The 22,280-nt window shown below is 39.2% G+C and overlaps 1 pseudogene; it reads right to left on the bottom strand.

The window, feature by feature from the left end:
- Positions 1-1,343: 1,343 nt before the first annotated feature.
- LOC118985164 (glycylpeptide N-tetradecanoyltransferase 1-like) lies at positions 1,344-7,735 on the bottom strand (annotated as a pseudogene).
- Positions 7,736-22,280: the final 14,545 nt, after the last annotated feature.

Raw genomic sequence — 22,280 nt, forward strand, 5'->3', positions numbered from 1 at the left:
TTGTAAATCTAGCAGCTTCTCTCAAAAAACCTTATGTTTTTGTATTTAAAATAGAAAAGAACTGGGGAATTGTTGTATGTAAATAGAATAATTCATACTGGTCACTTCAGGCCTACAGGAGCCTCGAAAGGTCTGACTTGAAGGTCCGTTTTCTATCCTTTTGGATGTCTTCCATCACATCAATAGGGCCAAGATCAGAAATAGAAGTCACTATGTTACTGTGCCTTAACAAATATTTTATCTGCACCTCTTAGACTTTCCCCTTCTTTCGTACTCAACCCCATATGAACAGTTTAACAGTAAAACTCAGTAAATTCAGAATCAATGTTAGACATAACAACTCTTTGGAAGAAAATATGTTACACAGTCATTGGCAGATGAAGCACACAAACACACACACACACACAAAATTTAGACATTTAAGACAGCAAAACCTTAAATTGCATTAATATATTAAAAGCTTAAATTAAGCTATGTATATGCCAAATATGCTGGACAGACATACATTATTTTAAAAAGCCTCTCTCCTGGGGAAAAATAACTTCCAGAATCCCTGTTTGCTAAGCAACTTCCTCCCCTATTAAGTTACCCACTTACATTTGCTTAATTTTGATGGATTTAAAGGCAGTGTTGTTAATTTCACTTTCTTTTGTCTCAGGTACCAAGTAATCATAACAGTAACAATTTATATATTTTGCTACACTTTATTTAATTTGCATGGGTGGTTAGACATATCAGTGTGCTGGAATGCCTTCTTTTAATAATTTTGTCTATGGGAACACTGTTGCATAAATCGCCTGCACGAGAGGTAGCCATGGGTGAAATGGCCTTTCTTATTAAATGTCACAAGATTTAATGTCACAGTATAATTGGGATGGAAGGATAATTGCACTAGGCTCAACATGTCTTTTTATGCCAACACGTTATTAATCCACAGGAGTGGTAAAATATGTTTCATAAAGGCCCCATTCACATGGAAATTGTTGGCACTTGCTAAAAATTACACTGTTTCATTGCTCAGCCCTGAGATTTTCTAGTAGAATTCACACCAACTTTGATTTTCAAGTGAAATTATAATAGGAGCCTATACAAAAAATTCAACATCTGTTCTTAAAGTATATTTTTAAAGGACTAAAAATGGTCTTGCTTAAAGCACTAATGCATTCTCGTATCATGCAGCAGTGTTGTACTTCATGCTTAACAAATGATTTGGGAGTCCATTTGAATGTGTTTTTAGGTTATTACTCTTTCTCCTGCCTATTCTCTCTCTCTCTCTGGTGCTCTCTCTGGGGCCCACAGCTAAGTTACATGTCCTAGCCTTCCTTGCAGTAAGTAAGCTAGGATCATATTAACTGAGCTCCGACTGAAGAATGTGGGCAGAAGTCACGATCCGTAAAAACCTGCTCCACGATTCTACTTGTTCTATCCTCGTGCATGAAACAGAAGACCCAGAAGAGGACTCCAAAGTCTGACACTTGCTGAATATCTATACTGAATTCTTAGTGAGCAAAAAAGAGGAAATTATAGTGTCAAATTTCTCAGGATGTAAGGTATTGCAGTTAGATGCGGCTGACTTTCTCTTTATTTCTTCTTTCCTTTCTTTAAAAAAAAAATCTTTCTACAAAGAGTAGGCTCTACTGACTGAAGAAAAAAGGAAAAATCATCTTCTAATTCTTTGTTTTGTTATCATTGATTTAGTCAATAACTTTGATTAAGCTATTAACTCTGTTGGGCTTCATATTCCCAAGCATTAACCCAAGGACACATACTAAAATATTTTATAAAATCATCACCCACAGGACCTCTTACAGGCAAAGTCCTTCATGTCCATGCCTTCATATAGGATCTGACCCCTCAATGCTACAAGCTATAAAAGAACAGTCATTATTTTTAAAGGAATTTAGAGCAAAAGAGTTTGCCCCCTTGTTTGAAAGTCTAATCTTGCACTTACAATACTGTTCTTGGTAAAATTCACCTGTAAAGCGCCCAGCCGCCCCACTACTTCGTTTCTGCATTTGCACATGTGCATTGCAACGGGAAAGTTCTTCCGACTGAGAATCCTTTGTTTTCCTCAATCTTTTTATCTTTAGGCTAAAATAAATCACACCAGCCCTTTAATCTTATCCTTAAGAATGAATTTCAACACTTCAAACAGTTTTATATCTCTCTTTCATCAGCCATATTCACATAATTGATCTATTTGGTAGACAAATAAACTGAAGAAAAAAGAAATCCACCCAGCCAGCTGTTTATATAGACAAAGCTGCTTTTGAATGAATGGCATTTTTTCTCAAAAAAATTTATAGCCTTAAAGAACAGAATCTAAAACAGATAGACTGTTGTAGACCGCTCTGCCTGGTTCTAGGAATTGGATCTCGGCCTCTTGTGCCTAAGGGCTAGAGATGACCTTTGGAGTGCCAGCAGCAGGAGACAAAGCTTGTTTTTGATGCCTCAGTTTCCTCTCCCTGCCCTCAAAGCTTGGTCAGAAGTCAATGATGGGTAAGACCCCTCACAGCAGGGGGCAACCTAAGCAAGACTCGATCACTCAGGAGGCCTTCATGGAAGGACTCTGGGGGCTGCAACAAAGAGGGAGCAATGGACTCTCACCTCCCCACCCCCAGCTTTGACAAAGCCTGAGTCCCCATATTCTCTGGGAGAAGCACTTCCTGGCTTTAATCCCCTGAAGCCTGAATACCTGTTGGGGAGAGGTGCAGCTCCTTGCCTTGCTAGAGTGTGTCCTGGGGAAAAATCTGGTATCACAAAGACTTGCCAATAAGCCTGTGAAATCTGCTCTGCTAAGAGTGCTTTCATTCATGTTAAGGGTTTGAGCAGGAAACCCTAAAACTCTGTTCCTGACAGACTCTGGAGCCCTCAGATTTCTTTGAAATGTTATCTACTGTTTGATCCTTGCTGCCCTGTATTCCTGTGTATTAGAACCCAATAAAAGGCCCTAGAGGAGGGGGCTTGAGGCCTTTTTCTCCTCAGAGAAACTGTCCACTGCTGGCCTTTTTCCCGAGAAACTGGCCACTTTCCTCCGGGAAAATGGCCACTTCTCCTCCCTAAGCAGATCCCATCATGTCTCAGTCATATTTATTCTCACCCGTGGCACCTGGAGGGACTTGCAAGGATAGTTGCCCCCATAATAGACTATTCAAGAAAAACTGCAGTTAGAGAGTTTAAGAGAATAATTTTTTTCTGAGTTTAAAAAATTAGATGGCTATGCATATTTCACAGTACAATTCTTTTAGACTTAATTTAGTTGTAATAATAGTTACTTTCAATTCAGGTAGGCACATTCCATGTAGCTTTCTGTCAAGTAATTTGATCAAGCCAGAACTGGATACGATTGAAAACTTAGAAGCATTATTTGCCCCAATCTCTTCTTTGTAACTGTCCAAATGGTAAGAACTCACCATACCCATTTATTTGGAACATCTAGGAGGAGTAAAGTGAGTACCATTAGACAACTTAATCAGCTTAGTCATGTAGCATTTAAAAAATCAATCTTAATTATCTTAATAGGAATTGGGCGGGGGGACCCAACTAACACCTTGCAATGCACTAATAGAGCTATTTGACTTACCTAATAAAAGCATAAGCAGTTGTCATTATCTACCTATTATTTATTGGCACTATGGAGGCAGAGAGATTTGGAGCCAAATCCCATCTAATCCATTTGTTAACTCCATAATTTAATTGTCTGATCATTAAGTTTCTTACTTGACAGACTGGGGAAATGATATTTAGCATGCTCTGTGGTTCTGAGGTTTACATAAGATACAACGCACAAAGCACTCACCAGAGTGCCTGGGACCTAGTGGGTAGGTGCGGTGACATATAGATGGCAGCACAGTCTTTGCCACTCCTCCCAGTCGCTTCCTCCCTGCCTTGCATCTGGGCCTTTCCTGAGACTTGTCTTGACCCAAGGAATGCAAGGGCAATGTTGTTGTATAATTTCCAAGGCTGGGCCTTAAGAGATATGCAGCTTCCACTCGCGTGCTGGGTATACTCTTTTGAATCCAACCACCAACCCATAAAAAGCCCAAGCTACATACAAAGGCCATGTGGACAAGGCACAAGGTACTTGGTCTGATGGCCTCATCTCAGCTAATGGCCAGCACTAAGCACCAGCCATGGGACTGCATTGTTGTGGACACTCCGGGCCAGTCATTCCCTGTGCCAGGGAAAAATGGCACACACCACTTCTTTGTTCTATTTGGAGACTTTAGGGTCAATACATTTCACAATGCAATTCTATGCCAAAGCACTGGGGATATAAAAAGAAGATGTTTTGTTCCCCTCAAAAAAAAAAAAAAAGAAAAGAAGAAAGAAACTTTCACTTACACAAAATAACCCTAGAAGGACTAATGCTTTCTTTCCATTGTAATTCTCACTGTAGCACATGCCCTCTCATTATAGCACACACACTGTGCATTCTTACATGACCATAAATCACAGGAAGGAGAATATGTTTGCTCCAAAACCAGACATCACACCCTACTTAAAGGGCACAGCTCCCAAAGTCTTACTTGGTCTTCTTTACCTACGATCTTCGCAGATTTATATTCTGTTTGCCTTGCTGCTTCTTGACCCATCTTGTGGGCATCACAAACCTAGCACCAAATCTGCTGGTCTGTCTCCATTTTCTACCTTTGTATACTCTCTGTACCTACCTTCCTTATAGTATTTTCCAAACTTTTCCCAATGATTTTTCCTCTCTCCTTCCCTTGATTTGTACTAGTCATCTCCACAGATCTATCACATCTAATGAACACTACTTTTACATGTCCAGTCTTGGCCTTTCTTGCTTTATTGTGAATCGTTTTTGCCATGCCCAGGGTGTCAGTAGATATGGTGTTATCTTAATTAAAGGTGTAATGCATGAATGCATAATGTCTTCTTTCCCCAGGACAAAAATGAATGAAAACGATAGTAATCTACAAAATAAAACAGTTGCATGATTCCAGGTAAATTTTCTAATAGAGGTTTTAGTATCAAAATATACAATAAAATATTCAGTAACCAATCACATTATGTTCTTGATATATAGCAAAGCCCCTGAATCCTTTGAAAGTTCCTTCTTCCAGAGGAGCAAATCCTTGCCATCTTCGGTGGGGTTTGCAATCAAATATAATAATATACAAACAGCCGAGCAATTACGGCATGCTTGCTCTGCATTGGGGAGCTACCTTCCACCAACTAAAGAGGCCACAACCAATTTAGGAACAAAGTACTTACTGTGTATTTGTAATACGAACAAAATAATTACTGTAGTTTATAATGATTTCAGATTTTTAGTATGAACAACACATTCGATTCAGAAAATCTCCTCTTAAACATAGTAATTATTTTAATTATTTTTCTCTGGCAATTTTTCTATTGAAGTTTTCCTATTGTGTGGTTTTAATTGAGGTAACTCAATTAGGCCATAGAAATTTAAATTATTCAAAAGCGTGGCCATTTTTGTTCAAAGTGGATTTAAAAAATTTTTTTCTTAAGGACTGTAGTTTGGAGAAATGTTTTATGTGTTTTCTCCTCAGCTGTGTGTTTTTCAGATGCTTCGATCTGCATGCTGGCAGTTTCTTGCATTTCACAATAGCATACCGCCCACTGAGAACAATTCCAGCCGCAAGGAAAGGGGACCCAAGCTGAGATCCAGCAAGACCAAGGGGTACGGATCACATTCACAGGCAACTGGCTGGCAAATACGGACTTGAACAGAAAGTCAAAGAAAGCATTTCCAACAACTTGTTAGTATCATAAGGAGAGATATATAGACGACTCGATCATAAAGATCACGGATGTAAAAGAAGGGACTGCCCCATGGGGCTCCTTTCATCGTTGCCTTGTGTAGTGATGTTCGGTTTACGAAGAGCTGCCACATCCTTGGGCTCATTCAGTTCTCCCAATAACCTTGTGAGGAAGGCCAGGACAACAACGTGTCCCCCTTTTCACCTAGGAGGAGTCCCAGCTTCCCAAAAGATTGCTGACTTTCTTTGTTTTAAATAATATATATACTTTTATTGTTCACCTGTTAACTCCATAATATGCCAATCATGAGCTAGTTTTCAGCAGTTCTATTCCTTTGCTCACAGCCGCATAGGATGTGATTAACTGGAAAATAGAGACCAGAGACAAAGTCAGAGGTGACATCACATAGCCTGTGCCATCACAATACAATTGTCAAATTCAGTGGCCGTTTGGTAAAGCCAGTTCACCACTGTTCCCTTCGCCAGGGACCCTTCCTTACGTTTGCGAAAACTGGGCCAAGTGCTGGGGCTCCGTTTCCTGGTCTGAATCCTCACCAGCTTTAGCCAGAACCTCACTGGCAACTGGATCCTGTAACACCAGCCTGACCTTCTCTGTTCCCATGCTGAGGCACCTCCAATTGCAAAGATAATACTGCAGGTTGCCATCCGCTGTGACAAACTTGAGCTTCCTGAAGGAGGTTTTGTTCTCCACGAGATGCAGTGCATTGAACATGTCGAACTCTCATTTTGGCAAGGACAAGGGTGTCGTCACTCATGAGGTCTGCCAGAGGGGTCTAAGTGTGAGCACAGTAGGAAGAATAAGCAGCATTTACACTCTTGTGGGTTGGACTGTTCGTGATGGTGGAGGGAAGCATATAAAAATAGCCCAGGAAGTCTGTCACCTCACCATTTGCATTCTCTACCACAAAAGTGGCAGTGATATTCTCCAGGGGGTAGAACCAGTGCTCCACCTCCTGGCTCGTGATGAGTTTGAGGTGAAACTGCTTCAGGTACCCAGTGAGCAGCTGGTGCACTCTTGGAACAGCCCTTTCCCCCATGGGTTGCAGTCCAGGTGTCTGGGAGACTCTGGCAGTCAGTAGAGCTTCAGGGTGTGCTGCACGGTCATATTTCTCGTCAGGTGGGAGAACTTCACTTCAGTCAGCTTCTGTGGGTTTAGTGGCATGAACAAAGGCTGCCGACAGACTCTGGTAATACCACTCCAGCAGCATAAACAGCTTGGAAAATGCCCTCCAGGTGAACCCGCCAGGTTATCTCAGGGATCAGGACTGGAGTCACCCTCTTGAAGTGCAGCTTCTTGTGGACACACAGGAAGTTGATCACCATCTTCTCTGTGTTACAGATATGGATGTTGCTGGGAAGGTGCTGATGAGCCCATCCAGTTCCCAACTTGAGACCCCTCGAACCGCACAGCGCCGCTGGGAGAGCCAGAGATGTGGCCAGAGAACCCAGAAAAGAAATTCCGGGTAGTAATCAAATTGAAACATGTTGTCATCATCTTCCATGTAATTTTCATTCAGGAGAAAGTATAATTCTTTTAGCACACCATGGTCCCCCAGGTCCAAGGCATCCCAGGTGAAGCCCTGGGGCAGGGCATAGGGCTCCTGGCAGATACTGTCTTTGTCAGGCTCCATGGGGCCTTGGTGTTTAGTCCTTCTCCCAGTTTGGAGATGGGCTGCGTTTCCCGGAATTGGTAGCTTCTCTTGCTAGCCTCCTCTACTGTTTTGGTAGGTCCTTGGTTCACTGACAAAAAAAGTTCAATGGCCTTCAGTATTTCCTGGATCCCCTCTGTTGGCAAAGAGTTCATCTTTCAAAGCTGATCTGGGCTGAAAGTATCTCACTGCCTTTCTCTTTCTTCCTTTTTGTTTCTTTTTCTTCTTTTTGGCTCCAGTGTCATTGGCTGGAATCAAGTCACTCTGATTATAGCTGTTGTCCTTCTGGTTCTTGCAATCACTGCAGTGCTCATGGCTGTTTCTGTTCCCTTCCACCCACTGACTTTCTTAATATTACTTCCATTAGGCGGCAGTCCAAGATACAGCTACAAAAGATTCAGCAGGCATTTATATGTATCTTCTGACTCCTGTGAGGAGAAGTGATGAGGTCCTTCCACAAAACAAGTGAGCAAGGACCTCTGGTGATGAGGTCCTTCCACCTCATCATTTTGTGGCTCAAATTTTGAAATACATAAAGTTGTGAATGGAGATAGATATGTAATCACATGTAAGTTCACATCTGCTTAACATTAAGGGAGAATTAGAACTAGTTATTTTAATAGGAGGTATGCTTTGTAAATACTTTTTTTTCTGTCCTGTATTTTTTTACTGTTATTCAATTACAGTTGTCCCACTTTTTCCCCATTGCTCTTCTCTGCCCCCCTTCTTTTACACAGTCAATCCCCACCCCGCTGTCTGTGCCCATGGGTCCTTTATACATGTTCCTCGACTTGTCCCTTCCCTTTCTCTCCCCCTTTATCCCCAACCTCCTCCAATCTGGTCACTGTCAATTTGTTCTTCATTTCCATGTCTCTAGTTATATTTTGCTCACTTGTTTTGTTGATTAGGTTCCACTTATAGGTGAGATCATATGGTATTTATCTGTCACTGCCTGGCTTATTTCACTTAACATAATACTCTCCAGTTCCATCCATGCTGTTGCGAAAAGCAGGAGTTTCTTCTTTCTTTCTGCTGCACACTGCTCCATTGTGTAAAAGTACCAGTTTTTTGATCCACTCATTTACTGATGGGTATTTAGGTTGTTTCCAGCACTTGGCTATTGTAAATTGTGCTGCTATGAACATTGGGGTTCACAGGTTCTTCTGGATTGGTGTTTCAGGATACTTAACGTATAATCCCAGCAGTGGAAGCACTGGATCAAAGGGCAGTTCCATTTTTAGTGTTTTGAGGAAACTCCATACTGTTTTCCACGGTGGCTGCACCAGTCTGCATTCCTCCTATCAGTGCACTAGCGTTCTCTTTTCTCCACAACCTCACTAGCACTTGTTCATTGATTTATTAATGATAGCCATTTTGACTGGTGTAAAATGGTATATCACTGTGGCTTTTAAATTGCAACTCTCTGATGGCTAGTGATGCTGAGCATCCTTTCATATACCTCTGGGTCCTCTGTATGTCCTCCTTGGAGAAGTGTCTGTTCAGGCCCTTTGCCCATTTTTTAATTGGGTTGTTTGTCTTCCTGGTGTGGAGTCAGGCATACTTCTTTATTAAAACCGTGATGATGTGAGTATGCACTAAAAACTACACCTGTGTGCAATTCCTGTTTACTGTCAAGAGGAAAGCCAGGAAAGCTCCTCAAACAGGAGATCTGGCAATAGTGGCATTTGATCTGATCCTACTAAGTATTGGTAGAGTAGTGACCTCGCTTATGTGGATATGGTACCCCACTGAGCAAGAAAAATTTTTGCTACAGGAATATTATACAAGAGGTGCTGTTTACCTTCCTTCCGTCCATTGTGGCAACTGTCCTTTGGGACCACTCCAGACAAATAACCATCTGTAAATATAGTGTGTTTTTTTTAAACTTGGGATTTTGTAAAGGCAACAGAAAAGGTTAGATGAACAAATGATTACTATGGGTAATCAGGAAATGGAGAAGCCAAAGAACTTATATGCATGATCCATGGACATGAACTGGGGGTGGGGGTTGGGAATTGCTGGAGAGAATAAGGGTACTGGGTGGGGGAGGGCAAAGGGGGAAAATTGGGACAATTGTAATAGCATAATCAATAAAATATATTTTAAAAAAGAATTATAGTAAAAAGCTAAATATAATTTGAGCCCACAACAAACTACAGGTAACATTTATAGGGTGGGAGAAAAGTAGGGTTACAGTTGTGTGTATAAGAAATAATATAATAATTAATAAATAATAACAAGAATAAACCTCCGTTTGCCCTAATATATAGTTGGGGTAAAATATTTAATTTATTTTCCTAGAAGTTATGAAAACCTTTAAAGAATTGTACCCAACAGAAATATTTCTCATCAAGACTAGTATGAGCATTATAATTTAGTCCTTGATCATTGATCTATTTTCTGCTTGTTGTGAATCTACATTGATCTACGGCAGACGGCCATTTTCTTATATCAAGGCCTTTAACATAAATTGCATATCATCCTGCAATTCTTTCTAAGGTTGCAGTTGTTTGAAAATAAATCTTAGCCATATTTCTAAGTGGGTTTCTTTCCTTTGATATGCTACAAATTGCCCATGATTACTGTTTATTACTCTAGAACTCTCTCCATTTGTGTGTCTCTCTCTATGCTGTTTTTCCTGTATGCTGCTTAGCTCAGAAAAGGCTAGTGGCAGCCTCTGTAAATTGCTGTTTGTCCAATCTGCCTGCCATATTTTCCTCTGCTGCTTCATGATCCTATAGAAATGGGAAGAATTTTCATAGTTCCCTAAGAAAGAGGAGTAACTTTCAAATTGGTCTGTGATAAAAAATATAGTCTGTCCCAGTTGCAAATATTGTATGACAGTTTTTAAAATTCTGGTTAGAGACCTATAGGTTCTGAGAGCTATATAAAATATGAATCCATGCTTGAAACTTTTATTTATAATGGTATGTGGCTTTTGATATGACTTATTTCTTATTTTGGATCATGATAAAAAGAACTTTCAAAATTACTCTTGTATGTTATTTTTTTAAATTTTATAATGTATTTTATTGATTATGCCATTACAGTTTTCCCATTCCCCCCCTTCATTCCCCTCCACCCTGCCAACCTTCCCCCCTTTAGTTCATGTCCATGTGTCACAAGTTCTTTAGCTTCTACATTTTCCACACTACTCTTGCCCTCCCCCTGTCTATTTTCTCCCCACCGTCTATACTACTTATTCTCTGTACCTTCTTCCCCCTTCTCCTCCTCCCACTCCCCTGTTGCTAACCCTCCATGTGATCTCCATTTCTATGGTTCTGCTCCTGACCTAGCTGTCCTCTTAGTTTGCTTTTGTTTTAGGTGTGGTTATTAATAACTGTGAGTTTGTGCTCCTTTCACTGTTCATATTTTTATCTTCTTTTTCTTAGATAAGTCTCTTTAATATTTTGTATAATAAGGGCTTGGTTATGATGAACTCTTTGAACTTGACCTTATCTGAAACCATTTTATCTGCCCTTCCATTCTAAATGAGAGCTTTGCTGGATAGAGCAATCTTGGATGTAGGTTCTTAACCTTGGAATACTTCTTTCCAGAGTCTTCTTACCTGGAAGATCTCTTTTGAGAAATCAGCTAACAGTCTGATGGGAACTCCTTTTAGGTGATTGTCCCCTTATCTCTTGCTGCTTCTAGAATTCTCTCCATTTTAATTTTGGCTAATGTAATTATGATGTGCCTTGTTGTGTTCCTCTTTGGGTCCACCTTCTTTGGGACTCTCTGAGCTTCCTGGACTTCCTGGAAGTCTATTTCCTTTGCCAGATTGGGGAAGTTCTCCTTTATTATTTATTCAAATAAGTTTTCCACTTGTTGCTCTTCCTCTTTCCCTTCTGGTACCCCCATAGTTTGGATGTTAGAATGTTTAAAGATGTCCTGGAGGTTCCTAAGCCTCTCCTCATTTTTTTGAATTCTCATTTCTCCATTCTTTTCGGTTTGGTCATTTCTTCCTTCCTTCTGGTCCATTCCATTGATTTGAGTCCCAGTTTTCTTTTCATCAGTATTGGTTCCCTCTGCATTTTGCTTCATTTCACTTAGTGTTACCTTCATTTTTTCATCTAATTTGTGACCAAAATCAACCAGTTCTGTGACCATTCTGATCACCAGTGTTTTGAACTGTGTATCTGATAAGTTAGCTATCTCTTGATCGCTTAGAAGTATTGGCTCTGGGGCTTTGATTTGTTCTTCTGTTTGAGCCATAATTTTTTGGTCAGGTCGGGCCTGTTACACATGAAGGGTGAAGCCTTAGGTGTTCACCAGGGTGGTACAACCCATGTTGCTGGGTTGTAATGCTGTGTATGGGGGCAGGATCAGAGAGGGAACAATGGGGCTTGCTCTGCTCTCTCGGATTTCAGTCCCCTTTGCTGCTTCCGACAAGCAAATTGGGCTCTTCTGATACTGGTTCCTAGGTGGGTGGGCTTGTGTACATTCTAGGACCCTGTGGGTCTCTACAATGAATTCTCCTGTGAGGCTAGGAGTCTCTCCTGGCACCTTTTCAACAAGTGCTTTTAGGCATAATTTCCCAGTGCTGTAGCCCTGGGTTGTGCCCGTTTTTGCCTAGTTTATCTGCATGTGAATGTGTGACCAAGGTCAGCCCCATGCTGCCTGCATGCTTGGGTCTGCCTGCCGCCATCTTTTCCTGCCAGGATCCCTCTCCTCTGGCTACTGACTCCACCCCTTTCACTGGTCTAGATGAATGGCTGTCAGACTTCCATACAATTCAATTTTTGGTCTGTTCTGGTTCTGATTTTGTTTCTAAATTGTTGTTATTGTCCTTAATTTTGGTTGTGCGAGGAGGCACAGTGTTCCCACCTATGCCTTCATCTTGGCTGGAAGTAATCTTCTATGTTATTTAATGTATAATATTAACTATCCAACTTTTGGCAGATATTTGATATTTTACACTTTAACCTTTTTACACATTTTTACACATTTAAGCTTTTCATGCTCACTGCTGGATGTATTTATGTTGAAGTAAATAGTTAAAACAATTACAAAACAGTTGTGACGAGAACTCTTTTATCTGGTGTCACTGGTCAGAGACTCTCAATGAGGGACAGCTTGGTATGTGACAGGACCCTATGACAGTGAATTTCAACTTTTGTCATCTCATGACACACATAAACTAATAATTAAAATTCTGCATCATACCAAGAAAATTTTTTTGACCAATCTGACAAAAAATGGGTGTAATTTTGATTCATTCACAACAAATTGCTATTGTTGCATTGGTTGCTGTCATTTTTTAATTTGACAGGCTAAGGGAGAAGATGCCAGTGCCCCTGACTAAACAGTCAGGCATTGGATGTTTGCTACCAATTCTTGAGGCAGACCAGTGTGCCTTACTTGGCACACCAGTTGAAAATCACTGCCCTAGGCTTCTGAGCTAGATGTCTATTGGCTTCTAATCTGTTTCTACCACTTGCTGAGTTGGAGGCCTTGGGTTAAGTCACTTAATTTCTTTGAGCCTCAGTTCCCTCACCTGTAACAGTGGAGTAATACATATTTCACAAGGTTGTTCTGTGGATTAGAAATATGCACCTAGAAAGTGGTCAATAAGTGGGCACTATAATTCTGACAGTGGGAGCCTGGTTTATAAGAAGTATAAATGGAAGTTATACAGATATTAGAGCAGTTTTAGGTTAAAGTAAATGTGACAAGAGCAGTAGATTTTTAAAAAATCTGAAATATTTAGGAAATTCAAATAATTGAAGCTAGACTCGAGAAAAAGAGATAAGTGACTGAGAGTCAACTACAAAGAAGAATCCAGCTGTCCTCCAGGGGGTAAAACAACATAATCTGACAGCAAGAGAATCTAGTTAACTATAAAAATAAATTTTATTTAAGAAATGAAAAATGGCTAAATAAGCTAGAAATTTCACTACTAAGTTTATCCGGAGGTCTGTCCAGAAGAAGTCCAGCCATTGTTAATACAATGAGAAAGGTTCGCCACACATTGATGTAACCTGGCAGCCAAGGAGAGTGGACTGGAATGCACATGCATGAATGGTGATGATTTCACTGTGCTAGCCAGTGGGGGTGGAAGATCCTATTGAGCAAGCATGTGTACCATGTGGTTGTTGAATTCAAAATGACTGAGCAAGTGGAGCAATGAATCTGTATCAAACTTTGCAGTAAGCTTGGCTATTCCTCCACAGAAACTATTCAGATGATCCAGAAGGCCCCAGCTATGGGTAACTGATGATTGCCAGCTTCATCACAATGCACCCACTCATGCATCATGTCTCCTGCAGAGTATCTTGGTGAAACATCAAATCACCCAGGTAACTCATCCCCACTACCAGCCAGAATTGACACCCTGCAATGTCTGCCTTTTCCCAAAACTAAAATCACCTTGAAAAGGGAAGAGATTTCGGACCATCAATGAGATTCAGGAAAATATGATGAGGCAGCTGATGGCAACGGGGAGAACTGTGTGAGGTCGAAGGTGCCTACTTTGAAGGGGACTGAGGTATCACTGTCCTGTGTACAATATTTCTTGCATCTTGTATCTTTTTTAAAAAATGTCTTTATTTTTCACATGACATGGCTGGATACCTTCTGAACAGACTTTGTATATATACTCAAAAGAAATGAAAACAAGTTCATAGAAAAACTTGTGTTTTTTGAATGTTTACAGTAGCATTATTGATAGTAATCCCATAATGAAAACAGCACCTTTTCAATAAATGAACAATGTTTTGGATAAACAAAAGGTGGTATATCCATATAACAGAATATTATTTGGCTAGAGAAAGGAATGAAATGACCGATACGTGCTGTAGATGAACTTGGATGATCTTTACAAACATTATGCTAAGTAAAAGATGTCAGTCACAAAAGACCATGTATTATATGACTCAAGTTATGAAATGCCCAGAATAGACAAAACTTCAGAGGCAGAGCACGGACCCGGGGTCCTTTAGGGCTGGGAAAACAGGCAGCGCTGGGTGTGACAGCGAGGGGGCACAGGCTGAAGGTTCACTGTAGTGACAGTGGCACAACTCTGTGAATATTTTATAAATCCTTGAACTCCCCCTTTAAATGGGTGAAATATAGAATATGTCAGTTTTATTTCAACAAAATTGTTACAAAAGTTAGTGGCTAAATATTGGGAAAAGCTACAAAAGCTATGAAACCTTATTACTTGATGGGGTTGGCCTCTCTCCATCATATTACTGTGGCCGTGGAATTGTAAAAAGAGTAGGCATAATGACTGATTCTGGGATGTTGCCATCATGGTAATCTCTAAGGTTTTCACTGAATTTTGTGCTGCTTTCAATTTAAACATCATTTTACTCATAATCATACTTTGGAATCTTCCTCCTTTAAGAGTTTTTATTATCATAAATTGACTATCTCCAGACAGAAAGAAATAAATAATGCATCAAGTCACGCAAAAGTAGACTGCTAAATGTATAACATCAAACGCTTACAAAGATAGGTATCCATATGGCAACACATATCCGCGATATACAGATTAAAAAGAGATAAATGTCCCATTTTTGCTTATTGGTGTCATTTTCCATATCCATAGTTAATGATCAACAAGCAAGTGTTTGATACCCTGGGTTCTACTAACTTTCTGACAGAAATAACCTGTCAGAAATGGTAAAAACATGTGCATTTGGTAGAGAATCAGAATTGCTCAATTTTGTAGCAATAACCATTTTAACAGTACGTCAGCATACACTGTGGCAAAGAACTTGATTTTAGTTTATGTTTATCTGAAATTAGCACTGTATAAGATGTAAAATGAGATGTTCTACTACAAATGGACACATAGTTTGGTGATACAACAAAAACATTTAATTTGGAGATAGTCCTATGAAATTTAGAAAAATAAATCCACAAAATCACAGCCTTCTCAAATACATGCAATGTGAAAAATTACCTGTCTTTTGTCACCTGTACAGCAAGGTGAAGTCTAATTTATAACAAAGCTTGTAATGGGCTGTGCACATGCTGTACAGATGAAAATTTTGATAATATCATTGAAAGCCAAAAGCAAAAATATAATCTGTTTGTAAATTTGTTACCTTCATAAAATAGAATCTTATTATTTTTTACCTCTTTGATTACTTTATCTTCTATTATGAATACATTATCCTCCAGACTCTAAAACTCACACAAAACGTAATGAAAAATAATGAAATTCCATTCATCATAATGTATTGTTAGTTCTATTAACTTTTGAATCAGAGAGAACTGAATATCTTGCAGCTAACAACCATTAACGAAAACAAATGCAGATACAGGCATCATAGGGTAACGGTGAGAAGTGTAAACTGAAGAGCCCTAATTTCATGTGCTGTGTGCTCACCTTGAGCAAGTCATGACTCGCTGAGCTTTGTTCTTTCCATTTTTAAAGAAAAGGCCATTTGGACCAGACAGCCTCTATCTAGATAACATATTTCAAAAAGCTTTGGCAGTCTATTATTCTGTGCTATAACACTGGGTAGTCCAAAAGATCAGCAGAGAGAACAGAATGTATGTCCTTTCTCCTACATTTTAATTAATCAAGCCACCTTTATTAGAGTTTATCTGCTAAGAGTTTTAACAGTTATGATTTTAAGCCAACAAAAATGAAATAATTGAAGCCAGTTCAGGTGTTATTGTTGAGGCCTATTATATATCTAATAAATACTTGAAATTGATCAAGGAGGCCCTATTCCACAAAACATGAATACTGGACACACCACATGAGAATGTGTTAGAGAAAAACAGTTTACTTTATTTCTTCATGGTTAACTAAGTTAATTGTAGCTGAGTCTATATCTGAGTCTATGATGTAAAAATTTCCCAAATATTGCTTTAGAGAATTTTTGGTATTATTTTCTCTTTCCCTTTCAGAAGTACTATTCTTTATTGGTGATAAAATTCAAATTCTGCATAACACCTGATATCTGAGGCAGTTTGCATTGACTCTTTTTACCAGTAATGTCAGCTGTGTTTCCCTAACTTTGACAAACTAATAGTTTATTTTTACAATTCCTTGGAATATTAAAATAAGTATATTCTATAGTATATAGTATGTACATAAATACACACATTCTAGATACAGAGTATATAACACATGCTATACATACACACATATGTACATAAATAAATATACATATGTGAGTATAGCTATATCTATATCCATATCATATATGTGTGTGTGTGTATCTAGGGTGGGGGAGACAGAGAGAGATGCAAAACCAGAATTGAGCATTTGAACGTAAAGATGGCTTACAGTGATTGATTGCTATTCCAGTTTTCCTTCAATTTTCCAATAATGGAGTAAATGTAATTCTATCTGTTAGTTTACATCCAAATGATAAGTTAGAATTGTTTAGTTTGTGTAGGCAGCTCTCAGTATCAGGCCTATTTTACATCCTACCTTCTTACCACTACTTTCTCCCCCTGATAAAGAAATCTGATGAGCCCTGGATGGTGTGGCTCACTGGGTTGCATGTCCCCCCACAGACCCAAAGGTCACTGGTTTGATTCTCCATCAGGGCCCATGCCTGGCTTGCAGCAGGCCAGGCCCTGGGTGTGGGTGTGTGAGAGGCAACTGATCGATGTAGCTCTCACACATCAATGTTTCTCTCCCTCTCTTTCTTTTTCTCTTCTCCTTGCTTCAAAAATAAGTAAATGAAATATTTTTAAAAAGAAATCTAATGAGTTAAGTTTCTGAACATAGCTTGGGATGCTATTTTGGGGAGGCAAAGTTGTTCTTATTGGACGTCCATTTTTTTATGTGTCTCCCCTCTGCCCCCCAAGAGCAGAAAGAGTGACTTTAACATATATCTACAAAATGGCCACCTGGATTTGGAATCAAATATTTCTCCTAAATGAAACTACAGCGCCATATGGCTTTAGCTTCAATAACACTTCATTTAAAATTGTACCAGATAACACATGATGATGACTCTGCAAACTGGAGGCAATTCAGGGAAGACGGGTGATAATGGCGAGACATGGAACCCCACAGCCCTCACATTTCTCTGAGACAGAAATAGATCTTTTCAATGTCAGTTGGCAGCATTATTTCATACTGTTCTTACACATTTTACACACTCTTACTCTAGGTGGGAGCTATGGCAAGGAGGTGTTGGAGAACTAGAAGGATATTAAATGGCCCATTACACCATGACATAAAAAATGGACACGCATTATCAGCACTAGTAAGTGATGCTGTGGAACAGTAGTCACTAAACCTGGAGTTTTGCTCCACCACTCACTCACTGCATGCCTTTGGGTAAGTCATACATACTCCAATTCTCAGTTTTATCATCCTCAAAAGGGGGGATTTGGATGGTCTCTAAAGTGTTTTCCAGGGCCAAGTTTAACATTTGCATAATTTTATAGCTTACAATATATTTCTACAAAGCTTATACCATTTAATTCACATATCTCTGTTATTTATGACATACTTTTACAAATAACTACAGTGAGGCCTCCCTTAGAAAACCTTGTAATAATTGTGCCTGTCACCCATGTGCCCTTTGAAATTATTCAAATGCTGTGGCACTGATGTGGTTATGTGAACATATATTATTTAAGTGTGTATGGTTTTTTACAATATTCTATATCAATTTTGTGTTATGTATTATAGGGGGACAAACTAAAGGGCCGGGAAATTGTGTGGATCTCAATAACAAAAATTCTATCATTCATTTAAAATTTACTATGTAGCATATACCATACTAAGTATTATGTACAGATTATTTCTAATTCAAGTATCTTTCAAGGGTATAGTAATATTATCCCTGATATTTACAGGTTAAAAAAAGAGACTTGAAATATTATAATGTTTTCAAAGTTTGTGCAACTAGCAAGAGGGAGAGTCATGTTTGGAACTTGGATAAAAGTGGCTCCCAAGCTGGTGCTCTGCAAAACACAGCTCACTATACCTCTCCTTTTCCACAAAATGAACAAGTATGGACAAATGTACCTGTATATATAGTCCAATGTTAAATCCAACAAGGGCAGTTGAACGAGGAATGTGATATCCTAGGTTTTTCCTATTAAATAACGATGTTCTTAGCACATGGTCTGTCATTCTCTGAGCTTGGGTTGTTTTCATTCTGTTCTAAACAGATGTTCAAGGCATTGTCCTAAAGTCTAAATAAGACGAACCCATTCAGAAAGTAGCTATGTTCTTTCATGCTAAAAAGAAGAAATTCAATTTCCCTCTTCAGAGGATCAAACTGCAAGTGCACAAACCAGTAATTAACCATTGCCGACCACTGCGTGTTGTACTGCTGAAGAAGGCCAGGAGTCCTGCGCAATTATCTCTCCTAGGAAGGCTCCAAGGAGCAATTCCTTCTCTTACAAAATGGCCATATTAGAAGGTAAAAAGCGAAAGTCAAAAAATTGAAAAGCTTAAACCCCTCTGGAATAAAAAAGAATAACTATTGCGTACATATAACAACACAGAAAGAGGCAAAACAGCCTCGCTAATCTCTCTCAAAAGGGTCTTTGACATTTTAAAACAGAGAAATCACTTTTATTTTTATGCTTTTTTAGTGCTATCGAAATACATGAGCTTATATTTCAATTTAGATAAGTACTGAATGGTATGCTAGTCACATTTTGGTGGGATTAATGTTGGAAATTATATTTCTAAAGTGAATAATTGAACCTTTCCCCTTCCCCCCATGGGGAAGTCATCTGTGAAAGACACCAGCCGTTGCTAGGCGTTCCCGTGGCGTTTGAGTGTGGGACTCTGCAAATGTCCAGTTTATTTTTAAATATGAAATAGAATGAAGAATAGAATATTTTTACAAATTCTCCTGTACAACTATAAACACACACATGGATGATGGCACAATAGTCCTTTTTTAAAAGAGATTTTATTTATTTAATTTTAGAGGGGAGAAGGGAGGGAGGGAAGGCAGGGGAAACATTGACGTGTGAGAGAAACATCAATTGGTTGCCTCTTGCACACGTCCCAACCAGGGACTGGCCTGCAACCTGGGCATGTGCTCTGACTGGGAATTGAACCAGTGACCTTTCACTTTGCAGGAAGACATTTTGCCAACTGAGCCATGCCAGTCAGGACTGAAGGCACAATATTTTGAAATATTCTTGGGCAATATGAAGGCTTTAATTACCTACGATTTAACAGGACCATCTTTTGTTATAACTGTGTTTAATTTTAAGAAATAAAATAGCCGTAGCTGGTGTAGCTCCATGGATTGAACACAGGCCTGCAAACCAAAGCATCACCAGTTTGATTCCCAGTCAGGGCACATGCCTGGGTTGCAGGCCATAGCCCCAGTACAGGATGTGCTAGAGGCAACCATACATTGATGTTTCACTCCCTCTCTTTCTTCCTCCCTTCGCCATCTCTCTAAAATAAATAAATTAACAAAAAGAAATAAAACAACAAAACAGATTATTAATGAGACAGCATCTGGTGTGGGTGAGTGGTCTAGAGCAGACAGTCACAATGACTTATTTTTCTGTTTTTGCCCCATACCCCCTGCCTCCACTGCTTTACAACCAGTTTTAGTTGCCTGATGTAGCTCTTTGATTGCAATCTCCATCATGACTCATTCTCTGCCCCCATAACATGGAATTCTGCCCCATCCCCCCTGCTTTGCCTCTAACTCCCAAGCTGCTGCATCCTCTCCTGTACATCTGACTTCTAGCTCCACAGTTAAGGTTCAGAGCAAGTAGCTGCCTATACTTTAGCTCATTCTCCAAGTTTTTCATACATCTTTGTAAAGTGAGGCTGTGAAGGCATAAGAGAGTGTGTGGTTACTGAATTTCAGAAAGTTTAAGAAACACTATGACAAAATGTCTTGATATGATGACAAATTGGGTTCCTATGATAAACATCAACCCATAGCCCTGTCATTTCACAAATCAGGAAAAGTAAGCATTATTTTGCTAGTCAGAGCATTTAAGTCAATCAATTAATCCAGAATATTAATTATTCTAATACTGTCCTGATTGGAAAATAAATTTATGGTAATATATAAAATATCCAGTAAAAGCAATCAGTATATGATCTGTTGAGCATTGTGTGCTAAGGACTCACTTTGTATCCATTTCTCTAACGCCACTCAGGTAGGAAGCAGCAAAGTCTAAGATTCTAATGTGCACACTATGACAGTTCCCATAGCAGAAGTATCTCCACCCAGATAACCACCGCAGACATTGTATTCTATCTTTCCAATCTTCTTGTTGTGTTGTACACCTGTATTTAATTTTTTGGTGAGATGGGTATATAATAACTGTTTATTTTTATCTTATAAATACATATACATGGAAAACAAAGTGGACTGTTTGGTTTTTTCCTCCTTAATTGTACTTTAAATCTACCATTCCTGAAAATTCCTTTGCCAAACTGGCGCCTCCTCACAGACTCTCTGTGGTTTAACCACATCACTTGTCATCCAGTCTGGGGACCTCGACTCACCCCCTTCTCACCCACCTCACTTCATTCCAACAGATTTTGATTTGATGCTTCTTGTACCTGTTTTTTTTCTTTTCTATTATCCTCAATTTACAATAACAATATTATTTTTTATTACTTTAACTTTTAATCACAAAAGTACACATGGATTCATTGTTCTTTTTTAAAATTCCAAGTGTATTGACAAAACTGAAATGACCTGACCACTATCACCATCCTAGTTTCCTTGCCTGCTCCCTGTAGACACTCTTATGAATGGTATAACAGTATATGCATATCTCTGCAACTTGCTATCTTCATTCAACAATACCTTTGGATCTATTCATATAGATACATATGTACACATCTATACATACATGTAGATATAGCCTCCCTACTGGTCCCTCTGTCTCTAGCCTTGTCTGTTTCTCTACTTACTCTCAAAGAGTAGCTAGAATCAACCTGTTAAAATATGGGTCAGACCAAATCTCTCTCTCTACTCTATATCCTCCAATGTTGCTATAAGAGATAAAGGGTTTACAATGGCCTTCAGTGCCCCTCACTGTGTGTCTAACGTTATCATTTGTTGCTCTTCCTCCCTCCCTCACTGTACTTCACCCACACCCCTTCCCTCCTGTTCCTCCACATGTTCGGCTTGCTGCCAGTCAGGGCTGTTGGACAGCGAATCTTAACTCAAACATCACCTTCACAGTGAGACTTTCCTGGCTACCTCGTCCAGAGTTTCCACCCTCTCACATACACCTCCACACTTCCCAATTTTCCACTGTACTTAGCAACATCTAGTTTAGTATTTTACTTATTTTTTTTGTTTATTTTGTGTCCTGCCCTATGAATGCAAGTTCCACCAAGACAGACTTCTGTCTGTTTTGTTCATTGATGTAAATCCAGTGCCTATCATACTGCCTAGCACATAAGAGTGCAACAAGTTTTATGTATGAAGAAATGAATGAATGAATGGTTGTGGTATATGGCACAGGCCAGATACAATTCTCTGTTGTTATATATTCTGTTTTTCTAGCTGAGTGTTTTCATTGCAATTATCCTGCGGCATAAGCATTATGCCATGGACTTTGTGAGTGGTGCTTTGTTTCAGCACCAGCCTTCTAGACATTAATATTTTAAATTTGCATATACTTCTTAAGGAAATGTCAGTGTCATTGAGTCATGCAGACTTACTAAATAGGGTGGTGTTGGGAAATTTGTAAAACTGTATTCGCTTTGTCCATTAGCGAGTCACTGTGAATAGACTAGAAAACGGGTTCTTAAAACTTATGATCATAAATTCCTTCAAGAATCTATTGAAAGCTTACACTTACACTTCCTATTCATTTCAAAACAGGAGGTAAGGTGTTTAGCAGATGTAAACGCAATTTAAAACATTTTTAAAAATAACCAAATCAGGCAATGGAGCAGAGAGGAAGTAAAGAAATGCTG

This window comes from Sturnira hondurensis, unplaced genomic scaffold (assembly GCF_014824575.4).
Source record: "Sturnira hondurensis isolate 20B ecotype Veracruz unplaced genomic scaffold, ASM1482457v3 Scaffold0004136, whole genome shotgun sequence".
NCBI lineage: Eukaryota > Metazoa > Chordata > Mammalia > Chiroptera > Phyllostomidae > Sturnira > Sturnira hondurensis.